The sequence below is a fragment of the Enhydra lutris genome, unplaced genomic scaffold (genome assembly GCF_002288905.1).
Source record: "Enhydra lutris kenyoni isolate GAN:26980312 unplaced genomic scaffold, ASM228890v2 scaffoldscaffold102, whole genome shotgun sequence".
NCBI lineage: Eukaryota > Metazoa > Chordata > Mammalia > Carnivora > Mustelidae > Enhydra > Enhydra lutris.
In genome coordinates, this window is record NW_019154186.1 from 756,537 (window position 1) to 778,406 (window position 21,870).

General features: G+C 36.1%; 1 protein-coding gene across 1 annotated transcript in view; it reads left to right on the forward strand.

Annotated features, from left to right (window-relative positions):
• LOC111139361 (dachshund family transcription factor 2) overlaps window positions 1-21,870 on the forward strand; it is a gene marked incomplete at its 3' end in the record, with an annotated part of 862,916 nt that overhangs the window by 170,972 nt on the left and 670,074 nt on the right. The window lies entirely within an intron of this gene.

The window sequence follows — 21,870 nt, forward strand, 5'->3', positions numbered from 1 at the left end:
CATTTGCAAATATTTTTTTCCCATTCTATCAGTTGCCTTTTAGTTTTGTTGAATGTTTCCTTAGCTCTGCAGAAGTTTTTTTGTCTTGATGACGTCCTAATACTCTAGGATTTTGATGGTTTCCTGTCTCACCAATCATGATTTTTAAATAATATTTCTTCATAATTAAAACAGATTTCTCCTAATAATATAAACTTAAAAATGGTGTTAATTGTTTAGCTAATTGAGTTTTAGATAATCAATGTATTTAATTTGGGTCTTTGGATGACAGTGTATGGAGGAGTATTAAGAAAACCCAAGTGGAACACACCCCTCCCTTGAGTAAAATGTTAATTTAGTGATTAGAAGTGTATCATTTAGAATAAACTTTGACCATGTGGATTTAGTCCCTAGTTTATGATTTCAACATCTATGGAGAACATAATTTTAAATGTACAGAGACCATTTGAACTTAGTGTACTATTTACACATATGTTTTTACTTATAAAACCAGAATTTCACTGTCACTCTGAGAATGGAAAAGGAGAGTATATTTTTCAGTACAGAATTATGAAACAAACTGATTGTACTATAAGAAATACAAGCCTTATATTTGAACTTGGAAAACAACTTTCAAAGTATTTCTGTTCAACATGGATTTGCACATACCAAAGCAAACATCTTTTTCTGTCATACTTTATTGGATGAAAGGTTTAACAAGTTGCTACTCTTGGGACAGTTACAAGAGAGAGGCTGGTGGTATTGGTAAATATAAACTCCCAACAACAACAAAAAAAACCTAACCAAATGTGGTCGATTATATTGCCTTCTGACAACTACTTAAAATAACAGTGAGGTCACTTGTATAATATTCCAGACAAGAGCCCTTTTCTAGATAGAACGTTGATATTACCTCTAGCTTTAGAATATTAAATACTCTAAATTCCAATAGATCTCTGAAGAAAAAAAAAACAAGTCTGCAGTCTAATTTTTTTTAATTACTCACTTTTTTATTTGTTTATTTATTTATTTTTATTTTATTTATTTATTTTTTAATTATGTGCAGTCTAAACATTTTTGACTGGTGCCTCTCCTCCAGGTTGACTTTGCTACTATATGGGGGATTTTATCAGCACTCTACTTTTACATAAGGAGTAAATGGCTGGAAAATGTGCAGTTAGGTATTTATTATGGAAATTATCAACACTTCTATTGACTGTGATTTTTTCTATCAAATGTATAATTTCCTTTGCAATTAAAAATCATAGATTAATATGAAAACTATACTATTATAGGTGTCAAACTTTCAATTTGAAGTGCATGTAGTTAGTGTGGTTTGGAGGAGGGGGAGGAGTAGAGGAATTCCAGGAAATAACCCTTCTCAAACTTATCTTAGTAATGATAAATAAGCAGAGTGAGCACTCTGAGGCCCGTAGAGGTTTGAACCACCAGAGAAAAAAAGGAAATACATGCCCATTCTGAGCTTTTAAGAGTCCATTTGAAAAGATTTTCATTAACATGGACTTTCTGTTTAACACCAGTTTACCTGAAAATTAAATTTAAGTAAAAGTTGACATATGGTAGCTAAGATTTCCTTGTAAAATGTTGATGAATTGTTTTAAAATTATGGATCCATAGTCACTGAGTGTGATATCTAAAAAACTATGTAAATGGTAGGTAAAACTTTTATGACATAATGGTATATGTGCCTTAGTGCTTTTGGCTGTTCATTTCTCACCAGTTTTTAAATAATAATATGATTTTATTTTGAAAATGCTTTGATTCTTCAAGATCAGTAGTATCCAGTTAATAAATAGCACTTTCCAACAAATACTTTTTCCAGGATACTAAATTGTATCTAAATATCGTAATTATTGGTGTGTTCTCACACTACCAGCTATTCATTATATTTGTGTATGATCAGATCTAATACTTAGCAGTGTATTTCAATAAGCACTTTAATACCTGAGGAGTAAAATGAAGATAATTTTGATTATAATTCCACTTTAACTACTGAACACAACTTCTGAATGGGTTAGTTGATCTGCAAATTAAAGATTATAGCATCTGTGTTTGCTACTATTTTTGTATATGTGTCTTAAGATAATGTATCGAGTCATTTTTAGTTCTGTAAAGAAATGTTATCAGTAGTCACATAACACTAACATTTGTAAAATACAGGGACTTGAGAAACTACTATACTGTTCTCATCAGAGGATTAGCTATGGTCTTAACAATTATGATGAGCTGAACATTTTTTTAAGAGATAGATTTAAATTCTGAATATTTCTTTGTCTTTTTGCATTTGGTTAAGAGAAGACTAAAATTGCATAATGGCAATTTCTATTTGATAATTCTATCAATGCAACATACCATAATCTATTCATTTCATCCCATCAAATTTATATGATTGTATCATAGGGAAAAAAATGAGGATAAGTAAAGCATGTTTGTGTTTGTGCATGGGTTATATTTTGCTTAATGCTAGAGTTTTATTTTATTTTTTTTTACATTTATTTTTTATTTTTACTTTTTTATAAACATATAATATATTTTTATCCCCAGGGGTACAGGTCTGTGAATCTCCAGGTTTACACACTTCACAGCACTCACCCCAGCACATACCCTCCCCAATGTCCATAACCTCACCCCCTCTGCCAACCCCCCTCCCCCCAGCAACCCTCAGTTTGTTTTGTGAGACTATGAGTCACTTATGGTTTGTCTCCCTCCTAATCCCATCTTGTTTCATTTATTCTTCTCCTATCCCCTTAATCCCCCATGTTGCATCTCCACTCCCTCATATCAGGGAGATCATATGATAGTTGTCTTTCTCCGATTGACTTATTTCGCTAAGCATGATACCCTCTAGTTCCATCCACGTCGTCGCAAATGGCAAGATTTCATTTCTTTTGATGGCTGCATAGTATTCCATTGTGTATGTATACCACTTCGTCTTTATCCATTCATCTGCTGATGGACATCTAGGTTCTTTCCATAGTTTGGCTATTGTAGACATTGCTGCTATAAACATTCGGGTGCACGTGCCCCTTCGGATCACTACATTTGTATCTTTAGGGTAAATACCCAGTAGTGCAATTGCTGGGTCATAGGGTAGTTCTATTTTCAACATTTTGAGGAACCTTCATGCTGTTTTCCAGAGTGGTTGCACCAGCTTACATTCCCACCAACAGTGTAGGAGGGTTCCCCTTTCTCCGCATCCTGGCCAGCATCTGTCACTTCCTGACTTGTTAATTTTAGCCATTCTGACTGGTGTGACGTGATATCTCATTGAGGTTTTGATTTGTATTGCCCTGATGCCAAGTGATGTGGAGCACTTTTTCATGTGTCTGTTGGCCATCTGGATGTCTTCTTTGCAGAAATATCTGTTCATGTTGTCTGGCCATTTCTTGATTGGATTATTTGTTCTTTGGGTGTTGAGTTTGCTAAGTTCTTTATAGATTTTGGACACTAGCCCTTTATCTAATATGTCGTTTGCAAATATCACTCTCCCATTCTGTCAGTTGTCTTTTGGTTTTGTTAACTGTTTCCTTTGCTGTGCGAAAGCTTTTGATCTTGATGAAATCCCAATAGTTCATTTTTGCCCTTGCTTCCCTTGCCTTTGGCGATGTTCCTAGGAAGATGTTGCTGCGGCTGAGGTCGAAGAGTTCGCTGCCTGTGTTCTCCTCAAGGATTTTGATGGATTCCTTTCTCACATTGAGATCCTTCATCCATTTTGAGTCTGTTTTCGTGTGTGGTGTAAGGAAATGGTCCAATTTCATTTTTCTGCGTGTGGCTGTCCAATTTTCCCAACACCATTTGTTGAAGAGGCTGTCTTTTTCCATTGGACATTCTTTCCTGCTTTGTTGAAAATCAGTTGACCATAGAGTTGAGGGTCTATTTCTGGGCTCTGTATTCTCTTCCATTAATCTATATGTCTGTTTTTGTGTCAGTACCATGCTGTCTTGATGATGACAGCTTTGTAATAGAGCTTGAAGTCCGGAATTGTGATGCTACCAACTTTGGCTTTCTTTTTCAATATTCCTTTGGCTATTCGAGGTCTTTTCTGGTTCCATATAAATTTTAGGATTATTTGTTCCATTTTTTTGAAAAAAATGGATGGTATTTAGATAGGAATTGCATTAAATGTGTAGATTGCTTTAGGTAGCATAGACATTTTCACAATATTTATTCTTCCAATCCAGGAGCATGGAACATTTTTCCATTTCTTTGTGTTTTCCTCAATTTCTTTCATGAGTACTTTATAGTTTTCTGAGTATAGATTCTTAGCCTCTTTGGTTAGGTTTATTCCTAGGTATCTTATAGTTTTGGGTGCAATTGTAAATGGGATTGACTCCCTAATTTCTCTTTCTTCTGTCTTGTCATTGGTGTAGAGAAATGCAACTGATTTCTGTGCATTGATTTTATATCCCGACACTTTACTGAATTCCTGTACAAGTTCTAGCAGTTTTGGAGTGGAGTCTTTTGGGTTTTCCACATATAGTATCATATCATCTGTGAAGGGTGATAGTTTGACTTCTTCTTTGCCGATTTGGATGCCTTTAATTTCCTTTTGTTGTCTGATTGCTGAGGCTAGGACTTCTAGTACTATGTTGAATAGCAGTAGTGATAATGGACATCCCTGCCGTGTTCCTGACCTTAGCGGAAAAGCTTTCAGTTTTTCTTCATTGAGAATGATATTTGTGGTGGGTTTTTCATAGATAGCTTTGATAATATTGAGGTATGTGCCCTCTATCCCTGCACTTTGAAGAATTTTGATCAGGAATTGATGCTGTACTTTGTCAAATGCTTTTTCAGCATCTATGGAGAGTATCATATGGTTCTCGTTCTTTCTTTTATTAATGTGTTGTATCACATTGATTTGTGGATGTTGAACCAACCTTGCAGCCCCGGAATAAATCCCACTTGGTTGTGGTGAATAACCCTTTAATGTACTGTTGTATCCTATTGGCTAGTATTTTGGTGAGAATTTTTGCATCTGTGTTCAACAAGGATATTGGTCTGTAGTTCTCTTTTTTGATGGGATCCTTGTCTGGTTTTGGGATCAAGGTGATGCTGGCCTCATAAAATGAGTTTGGAAGTTTTCCTTCCATTTCTATTTTTTTGGAACAGTTTCAGGAGAATAGGAATTAGTTCTTCTTTAAATATTTGGTAGAATTCCCCTGGGAAGCCATCTGGCCCTGGGCTTTTGTTTGTTTGGAGATTTTTGATGACTGCTTCAATCTCCTTACTGGTTATGGGTCTGTTCAGGTTTTCTATTTCTTCCCAGTTCAGTTGTGGTAGTTTATATGTCTCTAGGAATGCATCCATTTCTTCCAGATTGCCAAGTTTGTTGGTGTAGAGTTGCTCATAGTATGTTCTTATAATTGTCTATATTTCTTTGGTGTTAGTTGTGATCTCTCCTCTTTCATTCATGATTTTATTTATTTGGGTCTTTTCTCTTTTCTTTTTGATAAGTCTGGCCAGGGGTTTATCAATCTTATTAATTCTTTCAAAGAACCAGCTCCTAGTTTCGTTGATTTGTTCTATTGTTTTTTGGGTTTCTATTTCATTGATTTCTGCTCTGATCTTTATGATTTCTCTTCTCCTATGGGTTTAGGGTTTCTTTCTTGTTCTTTCTCCAGCTCCTTTAGGTGGAGGGTTAGGTTGTGTACTTGAGACCTTTCTTATTTCTTGAGAAATGCTTGTACTGCTATATATTTCCCTCTCAGGACTGCCTTTGTTGTGTCCCACAGATTTTGAACCGTTGTGTTTTCATTATCTTTTGATTCCATGAATTTTTTCAGCTCTTCTTTAATTTCCTGGTTGACCCATTCATTCTTTAAAAGGATGCTTTTTAGTCTCCATGTATTTGGGTTCTTTCCAAATTTCCTCTTGTGATTGAGTTCTAGCTTCAGAGCATTGTGGTCTGAAAATATGCAGGGAACAATCCCAATTTTTTGATACCGGTTGAGACCTGATTTAGGATCAAGAATGTGATCTATTCTGGAGAATGTTCCATGTGCACTAGAGAAGAATATGTTTTCTGTTGCTTTGGGATGAAATGTTCTGAATATATCTGTGATGTCCATCTGGTCCAGTGTGTCATTTAAGGCCTTTATTTCCTTGTTGATCTTTTGCTTGGATGATCTGTCCATTTCAGTGAGGGGAGTGTTAAAGTCCCCTACTATTATTGTATTATTGTCGATGTGTTTCTTTGATTTTGTTATTAATTATTTACATAGTTGGCTGCTCCCATGTTAGGGGCATAGATATTTAAAATTGTTAGATCTTCTTGTTGGACAGATCCTTTGAGTATAATATAGTGTCCTTCCTCATCTCTTATTATAGTCTTTGGCTTAAAATCTAATTGATCTGATATAAGGATTGCCAATCCTGCTTTCTTCTGATGTCCATTAGCATGGTAAATTGTTTTCCACCCCCTCACTTTAAATCTGGAGATGTCTTCATGTCTAAAATGAGTTTCTTGTAGGCAACATATAGATGGGTTTTGTTTTTTTATCCATTCTAATACCCTGTGTCTTTTGATTGGGGTTTTAGCCCATTAACATTCAGGGTAAGTATTGAGAGATATGAATTTAGTGCCATTGTATTGCCTGTAAGATGACTGTTATTGTATATTGTCTCTGTTTCTTTCTGATCTACTACTTTTAGGCTCTCTCTTTGCTTAGAGGACCCCTTTCAATATTTTCTGTAGAGCTGGTTTGGTGTTTGCAAATTCTTTCAGTTTTTGTTTGTTCTGGAAGCTTTTTATCTCTCCTTTTATTTTCAATGATAGCCTAGCTGGATATAGTATTCTTGGCTGCATGTTTTTCTTGTTTAGTACTCTGAATATATCATGCCAGCTCTTTCTGGCCTGCCAGGTCTCTGTGGATAACTCTGCTGCTAATCTAATATTTTTACCATTGTATGTTACAGACTTCTTTTCCCGGGCTGCTTTCAGGATCTTCTCTTTGTCACTAAGACTTGTAAATTTTACTATTAGGTGACGGGGTGTGGACCTATTTTTATTGATTTTGAGGGGGGTTCTCTGCACCTCCTGGATTTTGATGCTTGTCCCCTTTGCCATATTAGGGAAATTCTCTCCAATAATTCTCTCCAATATACCTTCTGCTCCCCTCTCTCTTTCTTCTTCTTCTGGAATCCCAATTATTCTAATGTTGTTTTGTCTTATGGTGTCACTTATCTCTTGAATTCTCCCTTCATGGTCCAGTAGCCGTTTGTCCCTCTTTTGCTCAGCTTCTTTATTTTCTGTCATTTGGTCTTCTATATCGCTAATTCTTTCTTCTGCCTCATTTATCCTAGCAGTGAGAGCCTCCATTTTTGATTGCACCTCATTAATATCTTTTTTGATTTCAACTTGGTTAGATTTTAGTTCTTTTATTTCTCCAGAAAGGGCTTTTATATCTCCCGAGAGGGTTTCTCTAATATCTTCCATGCCTTTTTCGAGCCCGGCTAGAACCTTGAGAATCGTCATTCTTAACTCTTGATCTGACATATTGCCAATGTCTGTATTGATTAGGTCTCTAGCCTTCGGTTCTGCCTCTTGTTCCTTTTTTTGTGGTGAATTTTTCAGCCTTGTCATTTTGTCCAGATAAGAGTATATGAAGGAGCAAATAAAATACTAAAAGGGTGGCAACAACCCCAGGAAAATATGCTTTAACCAAATCAGAATAGATCCTAAATCGTGGTGGGCGGGAGAAAGGGGATAAAAAGAGGTTCAGAGAAAAAAAAAAAGAAAAAAAAACAATTAAAAAAAGAAAACAAATAAGGAAAAAATTTAAAAAAGAAAAATATATTTATATATTAGGTAAACCAGTTAAAAAACGTTAAAAAAGAAAAGGGTAAAAGTTTAAAACAATTTAGCAGAAGAAGAAAAAAATTGAAAAAGAGGAAAAAAAAAGTAAATTAACTGTGAGCCTAAGGAATCATGGGAAGAAAGCCATGAGTTCCATGTTTTGCTTTCTCCTCCTCTGGAATTCCGCCACTCTCCTTGGTATTGAACCTGCACTCCTTGGTAGGTGTACTTGGTCCTGGCTGGATTTCTTGTGGATCTTCTGGGGGAGGGGCCTGTTGTAGTGATTCTCAAGTGTCTTTGCCCCAGGCGGAAATGCCCACCCTTACCAGGGGCCGGGCTGAGTAAACAGCTCGGGTTTGCTTTCAGGAGCTTTTGTTCCCTGAGCTCTTTCCGTAGAGTTCTGGAGGACAGGAATGAAAATGGCAGCCTCCCAGTCTCTGGCCCAGAGGAGCCGAGAGCTCAGGGCCCCACTCCTCCATGCGCCCTTAGAGAATAGCACCCAATTGCTCCCCCCTCCCTGGCCTCCGGCTGCGCTCCGAGCTCACCGAGCCTGCTACCAGTTCAAGGTAACCCGAGCTGAGAACTCACTTCTCGGCTCTCTCTCTGTAGCCGGCTTCCCCGTTCTAATACCTGTAAGCTCTACAACACTCAGACACCCCCGATCCTTCTGTGACCCTGCGGGACCTGAGGCCACACTGACCCTGCGTGGACTTCACCCCGGTTTAGCCTCTGGTGCGATGCCCCTCAGCAGAGCAGACTTTTAAAAGTCTTGATTTTGTGCTCCATTGCTCTGCCGCTTGCCGGGAGCCGGCTCCTCCCCCCGCAGTCTACCTTCCCGTCATTTTGTATTCACTTCTCCGCCAGTCCTTCCTTTCAGAACATGGTTGATTTTCTGTTTCTAGTATTGCTGTTCTTCTTCTCTTCGATCTCCCGTTGGATTTGTGGGTGTTTGCAATCTTTAGATAAGCTATCTAGCTGATCTCCTGCTACATGAAGTAGTCTCAGCCTGCTACTTCTCCACCATCTTGACTCCTCTCCCACAATGCTAGAGTTTTAAACAAACTTTTAGTAATTTATCCTTAAGCTTATTTAGTATTTATGCTTATTTAGTAATTTATGCTTATTAATTTATTAATTTATGCTTATTAAATTATGCTTTTAGTAATTTATGCTCACTAATAAATTATAAATTTGTATTACAGTAACTCATACAATAAAAAGGAAACATCATACAGAAAGTACTTTGTAATTTAAACTATTCAAAGTCCAGAAATAAACCACTCTATGATTTAGTATCTCTAGATTTAGACTCCTTTTCACTTTCTCTTCTTTCATTCTGTTGATCTCCAATTTTTGAATTTATACTTAGCAAAGAATCATTTAATCTCATTCCTTAAATCTCAAATGAACTAAAGCTTCAAAGATGAAGTAATTGCATTTGTAAAAATTATGCACACTTAAGAAAGAAGGTAAGCTTGCTGGATAATTTCAAAAGGCTGTGTCATTAGAAGATTGCATTTTATTGAGGGAAAATGCAGTAAAGGCTTTACTTCATATCTTTGCATGAATTCTCCAGTGAGTCTATGGGAAGGAATGACCTTGCTGACCTTCTCACACTCTTAACAGTAGCAAGTGTGATCATTTAGTTTGAATTGGAAGCAAGGGGGTCATGAAGAGAGGCTGAAAGCTTACAATAAGAATTAGTAAAAAAGTAGACAAGTTTAAACATAGGCAACAGGGCCCAGGATGACTTAAATCAAAAGCCTGACCACTTCTTTATGTACCACTCTTTTACCAATACATATCAAAGAACAACACATATTGGGGAGAAATTAATGAGGTATATGATTCTGTTAGTTTAATCTTGCTCAAATGTCAGCCCTTTGATAAGTATTTTAAAATTAGTTTGAAATTAGCATAAATATGAATTTCATTAGCTGGCACAATATGAAACCAGAAGTATCTTTAAATCTGGTATTATCTCTCAGAGCAATTACAGTATCTGATGGAGCAAGAACTTATTCCTTATTACATTGATTCGAAAGAAATCAGAGCACAGGAACTCACCTATGCAAACTTCTAAATTTTGAAGTTTCATTTTGTAAGTAGATTTTACAGACTTTCTATCCCCAAAAAGCAAATGAAACAAATTTCTTTTGATGTTATTGCAGTGATAGTTGGGTTATGAGAATAATTATTTCAGCAGACACTTATATTCCTTACTATTTGACAGGCATTAACCTGAGTGCTTTAGCATATTTTGAGCTTGTTGAATGTAAGCAATAGGTCTATGAAATAAATGCTATTATTATTATTCCTATTTTATAGATAAGGAATATGGGGCACAAGAAGGTGCATTTGTGTACTCAAAGTTACATGACTAATAAGTAATGGAATTTCCTGAGTGACGTTTCCAATTCTGGCTTCATAGTCCATACCCTTTACCCCTGTACCATACTGCCTCATAAGTTTGATGCAGGACTGACAGGAAATCAGAAAAAAGGAAGGAAAGAATTTGAAGATCTGCAATAATTTCAAAAATTATCTCTGAAAGTTTTTTTTTAAAGATTTTATTTATTTGACAGAGAGATAGATCACAAGTAGGCAGAGAGGCAGGCAGAGAGAAAGGGGGAAGCAGGCTCCTCGCTGAGCAGAGAGCCCAATGTGGGGCTCGATTCCAGGACCCTGAGATCATGACCTGAGCCGAAGGCAGAGGCTTAACCCACTGAGCCACCCAGGCACCCTATCTCTGAAAGTTTCTATAAAAAAATGTCAGTATAGTACAGATTCATTATGTGTACCTGTTTTTCTTTCTTTCATGAGGTTAAATGAAACTCTAGAAAATAGTAAATGAAATACCCTGATATCACAACATTAAATTCTTTCTTTTTTTTTCTGCATGTTATATCAGGAACTTGTTGGCAGGATTGAATGTTTTAATAAACATTGCAAATTATCTTTACCTAATTACCTAATTGCCATCCCTTATGAAATCCCTTTAAAAAAGTTTCTGAAATGTTTTTATCATCTTGTCACCTGCGCACTTAATAAAATTGAGTAAAAACATTAACTTCTATCCAGCAAATGTTTTTGGCTTGGGTGATTTTTCTTTTTTTTTAGGATGCCTTAAACTACTGCTGGATTTGAGTATTGGGTTATTCTTTATCCAGGAAGGTAAATGTCAAGTATCCATTGTTATTTTTAAAGTTTTTATTTAAATTCTAGTTAGGTAACATATAGTGTAATGTTGGTTTCAGGAGTAGAATGTAGTGATTTATCACTTACATATAACATGCAGTATTCATCACAAGACGTGCCCTCATTAATAGCCATTACCCATTTAGTCCCTCCCCTGCCCTGTCCCTTCCAAGGAACCCTCAGTTTGATCTCTATAGTTATAAGTTCCTTACGGCTTTCCTCACGCTCTGGTTTTTTCCCCCCTTACTGTATGTTCATCTATTTTGTTTCTTAAAGTCCACATATGAGTGAAATCATATGGTATTTGTCTTTCTCTGACATATTTTGCTTAACAAAATACTCTCAAGCTCCATCAATGTCATTGCAAATGGCAAGAGTTCATTATTTGTTTTGGGATCTTTCTACAAATTTGGTTTTTGAAGATAATGCTGCTCTTTTGAACCTTTATTTTTGTGTCCTTTGGGTAAATACTTAGTAGTGCAGTTGCTGGATCACAGGGTAGTCTTATTTTTAACTTTATGAGAATCCTCCATACTGTTTTCAAAATTGGCTGTACCAGCTTGCATTCCCACTAAAAGTGTGAGAAGGATCTCCCTTTCTCCACATCCTCACCAACATATGTTGTTTTCTGTGCTGTTAATTTTAGCCATCCTGACAGATAAGAGGGGATATCTTATAGTGGTTTTGATTTGTATTTCCCTGCTGATGAATGATATTGAGCATCTTTTCATGTGTCTTTTGGTCATCGGGATGTCTTCTTTGGAAAAATGCCTGATGTCTATTCACGTTTTCTGCCCATTACTTAACCGGATTTTTTGTTTTGTGGGTATTGAGTTTGATTAATTTCTTTATAGAATTTGGGTACTAACTATTTATCAGATATGTCACTTGCAGATGTCTTCTCCAATTCTATAGGCTGCGTTTTAACTTTGTTGATTGTTTCCTTTGCTGTGCAGTTTTTTTATCTTGACGAATTCCCAGTAATTCATTTTTGCTTTTGTTTCCCTTGCCTCGAGAGATGTGTCTAGTAGGACGTTGCTAGGGCCAAGGTCAAAGAGGTTGCTACTCATGTTCACCTCTAGGATTTTGATGTTTTCCTGTCTCACATTTAGGTTTTTCATCTATTTTGAATTTATTTTTTGTATAGTGTAAGAAACTGGTCCAGTGTCATTCTTCTGCATGTTGCTGTCCACTTTCCCCAGCACCATTAGTTGAAGAGAATTTTTTCCACTGGATATTCTTTCCTGATTTATCAAAGTTTATTTGGCCATATGTTTATAAGTCCATTTCTTGGTTTTCTATTCTGTTCTTTGAACTATATGTTTTTGTGGCAGTACCATGATTGATGATTACAGCTTTGTAATATAGTTTGAAGTTCAGAATTGTGATGCCACCAGCTTTGCTTTTTCTTTTTCAAGATTGCTATGGCCAGTTGGGGTCCTTTTTTTTTTTTTTGGTCCCTAAAAATTTTTGGATTGTTTATTCTAGGACTGTGGAAGAATATTTGTTATTTTCATAAGGGTTGCATTAAATATATAGATTGTTTTGAGTAGTATAGACATTTTTTAAAAAAATATTTTTATTTATTTATTTGACAGAGAGAGATCACAAGTAGATGGAGAGGCAGGCAGAGAGAGAGAGAGGGAAGCAGGCTCCCTGCTGAGCAGAGAGCCCGATGCGGGACTCGATCCCAGGACCCTGAGATCATGACCTGAGCCGAAGGCAGTGGATTAACCCACTGAGCCACCCAGGCGCCCCAAGTAGTATAGACATTTTAACAATGTTTGTCCTTCCAATCAATGAGCATGGACAATTTTTCCATTTCTTTCCATTTCCATGTCATTTTCAATTTCTTTTATAAGTGTTATTTCTATAGTTATTAGAGTACAGATCTTTCATCTTTTTGGTTCACCTCCTATGTATCTTATGGGTTTTGGTGCTATTGTAAACGGGATTGATTTTTTGATTTCTCTTTCCACTGCTTCATTATTGGTGTATAGAAATGAAATATATTTCTGCACATTGATTTTGTATCCTGAAACTTTGTTGAATTTGTGAATCAGTTCTAGGATTTTTTTGGTGGAGACTTTGTGTTTTCTACATAAGGTATCATGTCTGCAAACAGTGAAAGTTTGAATTATTCTTTGATGATTTGGATGCATTTTAGTTCTTTTTGTTTTCTGATTACTGAGGCTAGGACTTTCAGTACTATGTTAAATAAAAATGGTGAGAGTGGACATCTTTTTTTCCTGACCTTGGAGGTAAAGCTCTCAGTTTTTCCCTATTGAGGATGATATTGGCTGTGGGTGCTTCCTATATAGCCTTCATAATGTCGAGGTATGTTCCCTTTATCCTTACTTTGTTTAGGACTTTTATCAAGAATGGGTGCTTTACTTTGTTGAATGATTTTTTATGCATGTATTGAGGGGCTCATATCATTTTTATCCTTTCTTTTATTAATGTGGTGTATCACACTGATTGATTTACAAGTATTGAACTAACTTTGTGTCCCAGGAATAAATCCCACTTGATCATGATGAGTAATTTTTTTTAATGTTCTATGGGTACTATTTGCTAGCATCTTGTTGAGAATTTTTGATTCCTTGTTTATGAGAGATATTGGCCTGTAATTCTCTTTTTTACTGAGGTCTTTGTCTGGCTTTGGCATCAAGGTGATGCCGGTCTTGTAGAATGAGTTTGGAAGTTTTCCTTTTATTTCTATTTTTTGGGACATTTTGAGAAGTATGAGTATTAAGACTTCTTTAAATGCTTGCTAGAATTCCTCTGGGAAGTCATCAGACACTGTACTTTTGTTTGTTAGGAGATTTCTGATTACTGATTCAACTCCTTGCTGGTTATATGTCAGTTCAAATTTTCTATTTCTTCCCATTTCAGTTTGGATAGTTTATAAGTTTCTAGGAATTTATCCATTTTTTTTCAGATTGTCTTGTTTGCTGGCATATAATTTTTCATAACATTCCCTTTTAATTGTTTGTATGTCTTTGGTATTATTTGTGATATCTCCTCTTTTGTTGATTATTTTATTTATTTGGTTCCTTCTCTTTTCTTTTTGATAAATCTGGCTAGGGGTTTATCAATTTTATTAATTCTATCAAAGAGCAAGCTCCTAGTTTCATTGATTTGTTCTACTGTGTATTTTTTGTTTCTATATCATTTATTTCTGTTCTAATATTTATTATTTTCCTTCTGATGTCCTTAGGCTTTATTTGTTATTCCTTCTCTAACTCCTTTAGTTGTAAGGTTAAGTTGTACATTTGAAACTTTTTTTGCTTCTTGAGATATGCCTTTATTGCTGTGTACTTCCCCATTAAGACTGCTTTTGCTGCATCCCAGAGGTTTTAGACTGTCATGTTTTTATTTTCATTTGCTTCCATGTGTTCTTTTATTTATTCTTTAATTTTTTGGTTGACCCATTCATTCTTTAGTTAGATACTCTTTAACCTCAATATATTTGTGGTCTTTACAATTTTTTTTCTTGTGATTGACTTTGAGTTTCATAGCATTATGGTCTAAAAATATGCATGATATGATCTCAGTCTTTGTACTTGTTGAGGCTTGATTTGTGATCCAGTATGTGATCTATTCTGGAGAATGTTTCATGTGCTGTTAAAAAGAATTTGTAAATTTGTTGTTTTAGGATGGAATGTTCTGAATATATCTGTTAAGTCCATTTGGTCCAGTGTGTCAGTCAAAGTCATTGTTTCGTTATGTGATTTTCTGCTTAGGTGATCTGTCCATTGCTGTAAGTGGGGGTGTTAAAGACCCTTAATATTATTATCAATGAGTTTCTTTATGTTTGTTATTAATTTGATTTACATATTTGAGTGGTCCCAGGTTGGGTGCATGACTATTTATAATTTTTAGATCTTTTTATTGGATAGACCCATTTATTTTGATATAGTGCCCTTCTTCATTGCTTGTTACAGTCTTTTGTTTGAAATATAGCTTGTCTGATATAACTATTGATACTTTGGCTTTCTGTTGATGTTTATTCACATGATTGATGTTTCTCCATTCCCTCACTTTAAATCTGCGGTGTCTTTAGCTCTAAAATGAATCTCCTGTAAACATCATAGAGATGGTTGTTTTTTCTTTTTTAATCCATTGTGATTTTATCCCTATGTCTTTTCTTTGGAACAGTTAGTCCATTTACATTCAGAATGATTAGAGATGCAAAGCTAGTGCCATTGTATTACCCATAAAGTCAGTATTTCTGGAAATTTTCTCTCTTCTTTTCTACTCTTTGTTGAATTTGTTCTTCCTTTCCCACTCAAAGAGTCCCCTTTAATGTTTCCTGCAGAGCTGGTTTAGTGGTCACTAACTCCTTTAGATTTTGTTTGTCTGGGAAGCTCTTTATCTCTCCTATTGTGAATGAGAGTCTTGCTGGATAAGGTATTCCTGGCTGCATATTTTTCCCATTCAACACCTGAATATATCATATCACTGTCCTCTGACCTGCCAAATTTCTATGGCTAGATCTGCTACTAAACTCACTTATCTTCCCTTAGGTTAGTATTTTCTTTTCTGTTTTTAGGATTCTTTTCTTATCTCTGTGTTGTGCAAATTTTACTATGATATATCTTGGTGTTGCCCTGCTTTTGTTTATTTTGATGAGATTTCTCTGTCTGTCTTATATTTTGGTGTCTGTGTCCTTCCCTAGATTAGGGTAGTTTTCAACTAAAATTTGTTCACATAAACCTTCTGCCCCCTTTTCCCTCTCTTCATCTTCTGTGACTCCTATGATATAAATGTTATGCTTTATGGAATAGCTGCATTCCCTGAGTCTTCCCTGGTGATCTAATATTTTTCTTTCCTTCTTCTTTTAAGCTTCATTCTTTTCCATAGTTTCTTATATCACCTATTCATTCCTCTGCTTCATTCCTTCCTGTGGTCATTCCATCCAGTTGGTTTTGCATCTTGGTTATAGCATTTTTTTTTTTATTTCAGCCTGACTAGGTTTTAAATATTTTTATTTATTTATTTGAGAGAGAGAGTGAGAGAGAGATCGCATGAGAGGGGAGAAGGTCAGAGGGACAAGCAGACTCCCCACGGAGCTGGGAGCCCGATGTGGGACTCAATCCTGGGACTCCAGGATCATGACCTGAGCCAAAGGCAGTCACTTAACCAACTGAGCCACCCAGGTGCCCTGGCCTGACTAGGTTTTAGATCTTTTATCTCTGCCCTAAGGGAATCCTTGGAGTCTTTTATGCTTTTCTGAAGCCCAGATAGTATTCTTATGATTGTTTCAATTTCTGGTTCAGGCATATTATTTATATCTGTTTTGGCTAGCCCCCTGGCAATGATCTGTACTTGTTCTTTTGGGGTGAATTACCCCCATCTTGGTATTTTGTTTAGGGATGTGTCTTCTGTTTGCAATGAAAGCCTGTATGTTTTCTGATCCTGAGAGTAATGGCTATATTAAGAAGAGGTCTTTCACTATTCAGTGCCTGGAACCCAGGAAGTGTTTCTAATATATGTTGTGTGCACTGTTCTATTGTGTTTTTCTTCCTTTTCCTTTCAGATCAGTCTTCTGCACAGTTTCTCCTTGCCTGTGGTGGAGAGTATTTGGACCTCATCCAGTGTGTAGCAAGTTTTATTATCTAGTTGTGCTTTGGTGTGCTTATTACAAGAGGCTAGGCCCTATTTTCCCAAGAAGTGAGGTTGTGCAACACTCTATGATCAGCAGATCTGTTGTGTGTAGGGAGGTTGTGCTAGTCTTCTGGGGAGGGGCCTCTTGCTGCTTTGACTCTTAAGAGTACTTGCTATAGTTCAGAAGCAACAACACATGGGAGTGAGGCCTGGTGGAAAGCAGATCAAGTTTTCACTGTGGGGTGGTGTGCTGCTCACTGAAGTCCCTCTGTGCTGATTTGTGAGAGAGAAATGGTGTCTCTACTGTCTCCAGAGAGCACAGTTTGCACCTGTTGCTATTCAGTAAACTCTCATAGAAGAGTGAATAACTTCCCCTCATTTGTCCCAGACATCCCTCAGATTCCTGCCTTCTCCCTGTATGTGTCTAAGGTGTCTGCCCACATGGCAAGGCAGTACTCCTGCATATTATCTCAGGTGTGCTGGCTGAGTTTTAAAACTCCCATTTTATTTCTCTACACCAACAACAAGACAGAAGAAAGAGAAATTAAGGAGTCAATCCCATTTACAATTGTACCCAAAACTATAAGATACCTAAGAATAAACCTAACCAAAGAGGCTAAGAATCTATACACAGAAAACTATAAAGTACTCATGAAAGAAATTGAGGAAGACACAAAGAAATGGAAAAATGTTCCATGCTCCTGGATTGGAAGAATAAATATTGTGAAAATGTCTATGCTACCTAAAGCAATCTACACATTTAATGCAATTCCTATCAAAGTACCATCCATTTTTATCAAAGAAATGGAACAAATAATCCTAAAATTTATATGGAACCAGAAAAGACCTTGAATAGCCAAAGGAATATTGAAAAAGAAAGCCAAAGTCAGTGGCATCACAATTCCGGACTTCAAGCTCTATTACAAAGCTGTCATCATCAAGACAGCATGGTACTGGCACAAAAACAGACATATAGATCAATGGAACAGAATAGAGACTCCAAAAATGGACCTTCAACTCTATGGTCAACAAATCTTGAACAAATCAGGAAAGAATATCCAGCCGATAAAAGACAGTCTCTTCAGTAAATGGTACTGGGAAAATTGGACAGCTATATACAGAAGAATGAAACAGAATGATTCTCATACACCATACACAAAAATAAATTCTAAGTGGATGAAAGACCTCAGTGTGAGACAGGAATCCACCAAAATCCTAGAGAAGAACATAGGCAGTAACCTCTTTGACATCAGGCACAGTGACTTCTTTCAAGATACAGCTCCAAAGGGAAAGAAAACAGAAGTGAAAATGAACTTTTGGGACTTCATCAAGATAAAACAAAAACAAAAGAAAACAAACAAACAAACCCACTTCTGTACAGCAAAGGAAATAGTCAACAATATGCTGAGTGAAATAAGTCAAGCAGAGAGAGTCAATAATCATATGGTTTCACTTATTTGTGGAGCATAACAAATACCATGGAGGACAAGGGGAGTTAGAGAGGAGAAGGGAGTTGAGGGAAATTGGAAGGGGAGGTGAACCATGAGAGACTATGGACTCTGAAAGACAGTCTGAGGATTTTGAAGGGGTGGGGGGTGGGAGGTGGGAGGTTGGGGGAACCAGGTGGTGGGTATTGGAGAGGGCACGGATTTCATGGAGCACTGGGTGTGGTGGAAAAACAATGAATACTGTTATGCTGAAAATAAAAAAAAATAGGAGAAGATATTTGCAAATGACATTACAGATAAAGGGCTAGTATCCAAGATTTATAGAGATCTTTTCAAACTCAACACTCATAAAACAAAGTAGGTTTAGAGAAAACATATGTCAACATAATAAAGGACATATATGAAAAATCCACAGTAAATATCATCCTAAATGGGGAAAAACTGAGAACTTTTCCTTTACTGTCAGGAATAAGTCGTGGATATCCACTCCCACCACTTTTATTCAACATAGTACTGGAAGTCCTACCTACAGCAATCAGACAACAAAAGAAATAAAAGGCATTTAAATCAGCAAGGAAGAAGGAAAACTTTCACTCTTCACAGATGACATAATGCTCTATGTGGAAAACCTGAAAGACTCCACCAAAAATTGCTAGAACTGATACACAAATTCAGGAAAGTCATGGGATAGAAAAATCAACAAAAAGAAATCTCTTGCATTTCTATGCACTGATAATGAAAGAGCAGAAAGAGAAATTAAGGAATCAATCCCATTTACACTTGCACCAAAACCAATATGATACCTAGGAATAAACCTTATCAAGGTAGTGAAACTCCTGTCCTTTGAAACCTGTAAAACACTGATGATAGAAAATGAAGACAACACAAAGAAATGGGAAGACATTCTATTCTTGTGGATTGTAAAATCAAATATTAATGAAATGTCAATACTACACAAAACAATCTACACATTTAATGCAATCCCTATCAAAATACCACCATCAGTTTTCACATAACTAGAACAAATAATCTAAAAATTTGTACTACAGAGGATCTTGAATGGTCACAGCAACCTTGAAAAAGAAAAGCAAACCTGGGGGCATCACAATTCCAGACTTCAAGTTATATTACAAAGCTGTTGTCATCAAAAACAGTATGTTCCTGGCACAAAATTAGACACCTAGATGAATCGATCAGAATAGAAAACACAGAAATGAACCCACAACTATATGGTCAATTAATTTTTTACAAAGGAGGAAAGAATATTCAGTGTGAAAAAGATATTATCCTCAAATGGTATTGGGAAAACTGGGCAGCCACATTCAAAAGAAAAAAACTAGACCACTTTCTAACAGCACACACAAAAATAAACTCAAAATGGGTTAAAGATCTCAATGGGAGAAGTGAAACCACACAAATCCTAGAAGAGAACAGAGCCAGCCAGTTCTTTGATGGCTGCTGTAGTACCTTCTTTCTTGATATGCCTTCTGAAGCAAGGGAAACAAAGACAAAAATAAACTTTAAGATTACATCAAAATAAAAACCTTCTGCAGAGCGAAGTAAACAATCAGCAAAACCAAAAGGCAACTTTTGGAATAGGAGAAGGTATCTGTAAATTACATATTTGATAAAGGTAAGTATCCAAGATATTTAAAGAATTCAACATCCAAAAAAGGAATAATCCCATTAAAAATGGGCAGATGACATCAATTGACATTTTTCCAAAGAATACATACAGACGACCAATAGACACATGAAAAGATGCTCAACATCACTGATCATCAGGGAAGTACAAATCAAATCTGCAATGAGATATCACCTCACACCTGTTAGAATGCTTAAAATCAACAACACAAGAAACAAGAGGTGTTGGCAAGGATGTGGAGAAAGGGAGCTCTCTTTCACTGTTGGTGGGTTTGCAATATCGTTTGCAGCCACTCTGGATTTAATACGGGTTAAATATGTCATGTGGATGAAGGATTGTACTTCTTGTGATGAGCACCTGGTGGAGTTTGGAAGTGTAATCGCTATACTCTATACTTAAAACTTATACTACACTGTATCCTAATTAACTGGAATTTAAGTAAAAACTTAGAAATAATGATAGTTGTGCTTTTTTTATGTAGAATCTGTATGAATAACAAGGTATATTGGGGTACTGAAAATACCTTGTTTACATACATTTTTAAATGTAAACCAGATTGTGATGACTTTGAAACTCAAGTACAAGTAACATCAAAAACTGACATCCCTTTTCCTCTTAATCTAATCTATGTCAAAATTGTTATTATGGTAAAACATGTTTGCTCGAGTAGTAGTATATAGAGCACAATAATTTGCCCAAACCCTAGTTAGGGTATAAATTCATCTTGTTTCCATTTCTTCCTCTGTGCAGGCTGAAGGCCAAAGTTTCATTTGCTATGGAAAACATTCCTTGGCCAGAAACAAATAACTTAACATTAATTCCATTATCCTATCCCTGATACCTATAGGAAGTGTCATTTCCATATCTCAGGACAAATAGAGTCTCTGTGTGCATAAGAAAACTATTCATTACTTGTCATAAAAATGAAATAAGGTAGATCTCTGAGCATCATTAGTTTCTGAAAACAAAATCTTATAAAATAGAACATTCAGTGTAGGTTGGAGGGGTATGTAAGACTTTCATGTTAAAATAAAACACAATGAAATAAAAACACTGACTGGAGTTGGAAAGGGCTGTACTATCTCTATACTACAAAGCTTCTTCTTATTTTCTGTCTATATATCTGAAACATCAGTTTGTAAAGTTTTAACATTGTTTTTCCCCTTTCCCCATTCAAATAACATTTTCCTTGGTAAATATAAATTAAAATTCAGATGCCCTATTGAGGGATTTTTTGGTGGTGTTTTTTTTTTTTTAAGATTTTATTTATTTGACAGACAGAGATCACAAGTAGGCAGAGAGGCAGGCAGAGAGAGAGGGGGGGGAAGCAGGCTTCCCGCTGAGCAGAGAGCCCAATGCAGGGCTCCATCCCAGGACCCTGAGATCATGACCTGAACTGAAGGCAGAGGCTTTAACACACTGAGGCACCCAGGCGCCCCTAGTGGTGGTTCTATGCCCAGAATTTATGGGAGATATTTGACTGAATACAATCATTGGGAACATAGACTATTTCATGTTAGAGTTCAGGATATTCTCTGTGACTTATCAAATAATTTTTATAATAGTTTTTCAGTATAATATAGAGTTATAAACATGAATATAATTTTATTTATTTTTCTTATCTTAATGTCATGTCTTAATTGTTTAGTGCTCTTCAGACATAATGTTTTCAGGGAGAACTTGCTTGTAATTGAAAAGACACAGCTTCATTTGCAATTGCCCTTAAATAATGAAGAATTATCAGTGTGAAAAGAATAAGAGAAACTTTAGAGGAGTGATCCCTCTGGTAGAAGTAGTTACTAGCCAGCTTTGGAAGGTGTCTGTGATGGTCAGTGGGAATGTTTTAATTTAAGATATTCTTTTGAAATTAATTAGAAAAATAACAAGTGAAGGAAAACTCTCAATATCAAAATGATCATTATTCCATTAGTATTGTTTATTCCATCTTTTGAATATTTCCTCTGATTAACTGTAATTTGGATATTTTTAGGCCATAAAACATACAATGAATCACCCACAGCAGTGTAGCTGAAGTAGTCAGAAAGGGCAGTTTTATCTCCATACTTCTCCTCCACTCAGCACGTGGGTACACTTGCACACACACACACACTCCATTTCTTTAGTTTTACAGACTCACTCCAGGAAGTTTGTATCTTTCTTTTTTTTTTAAATTT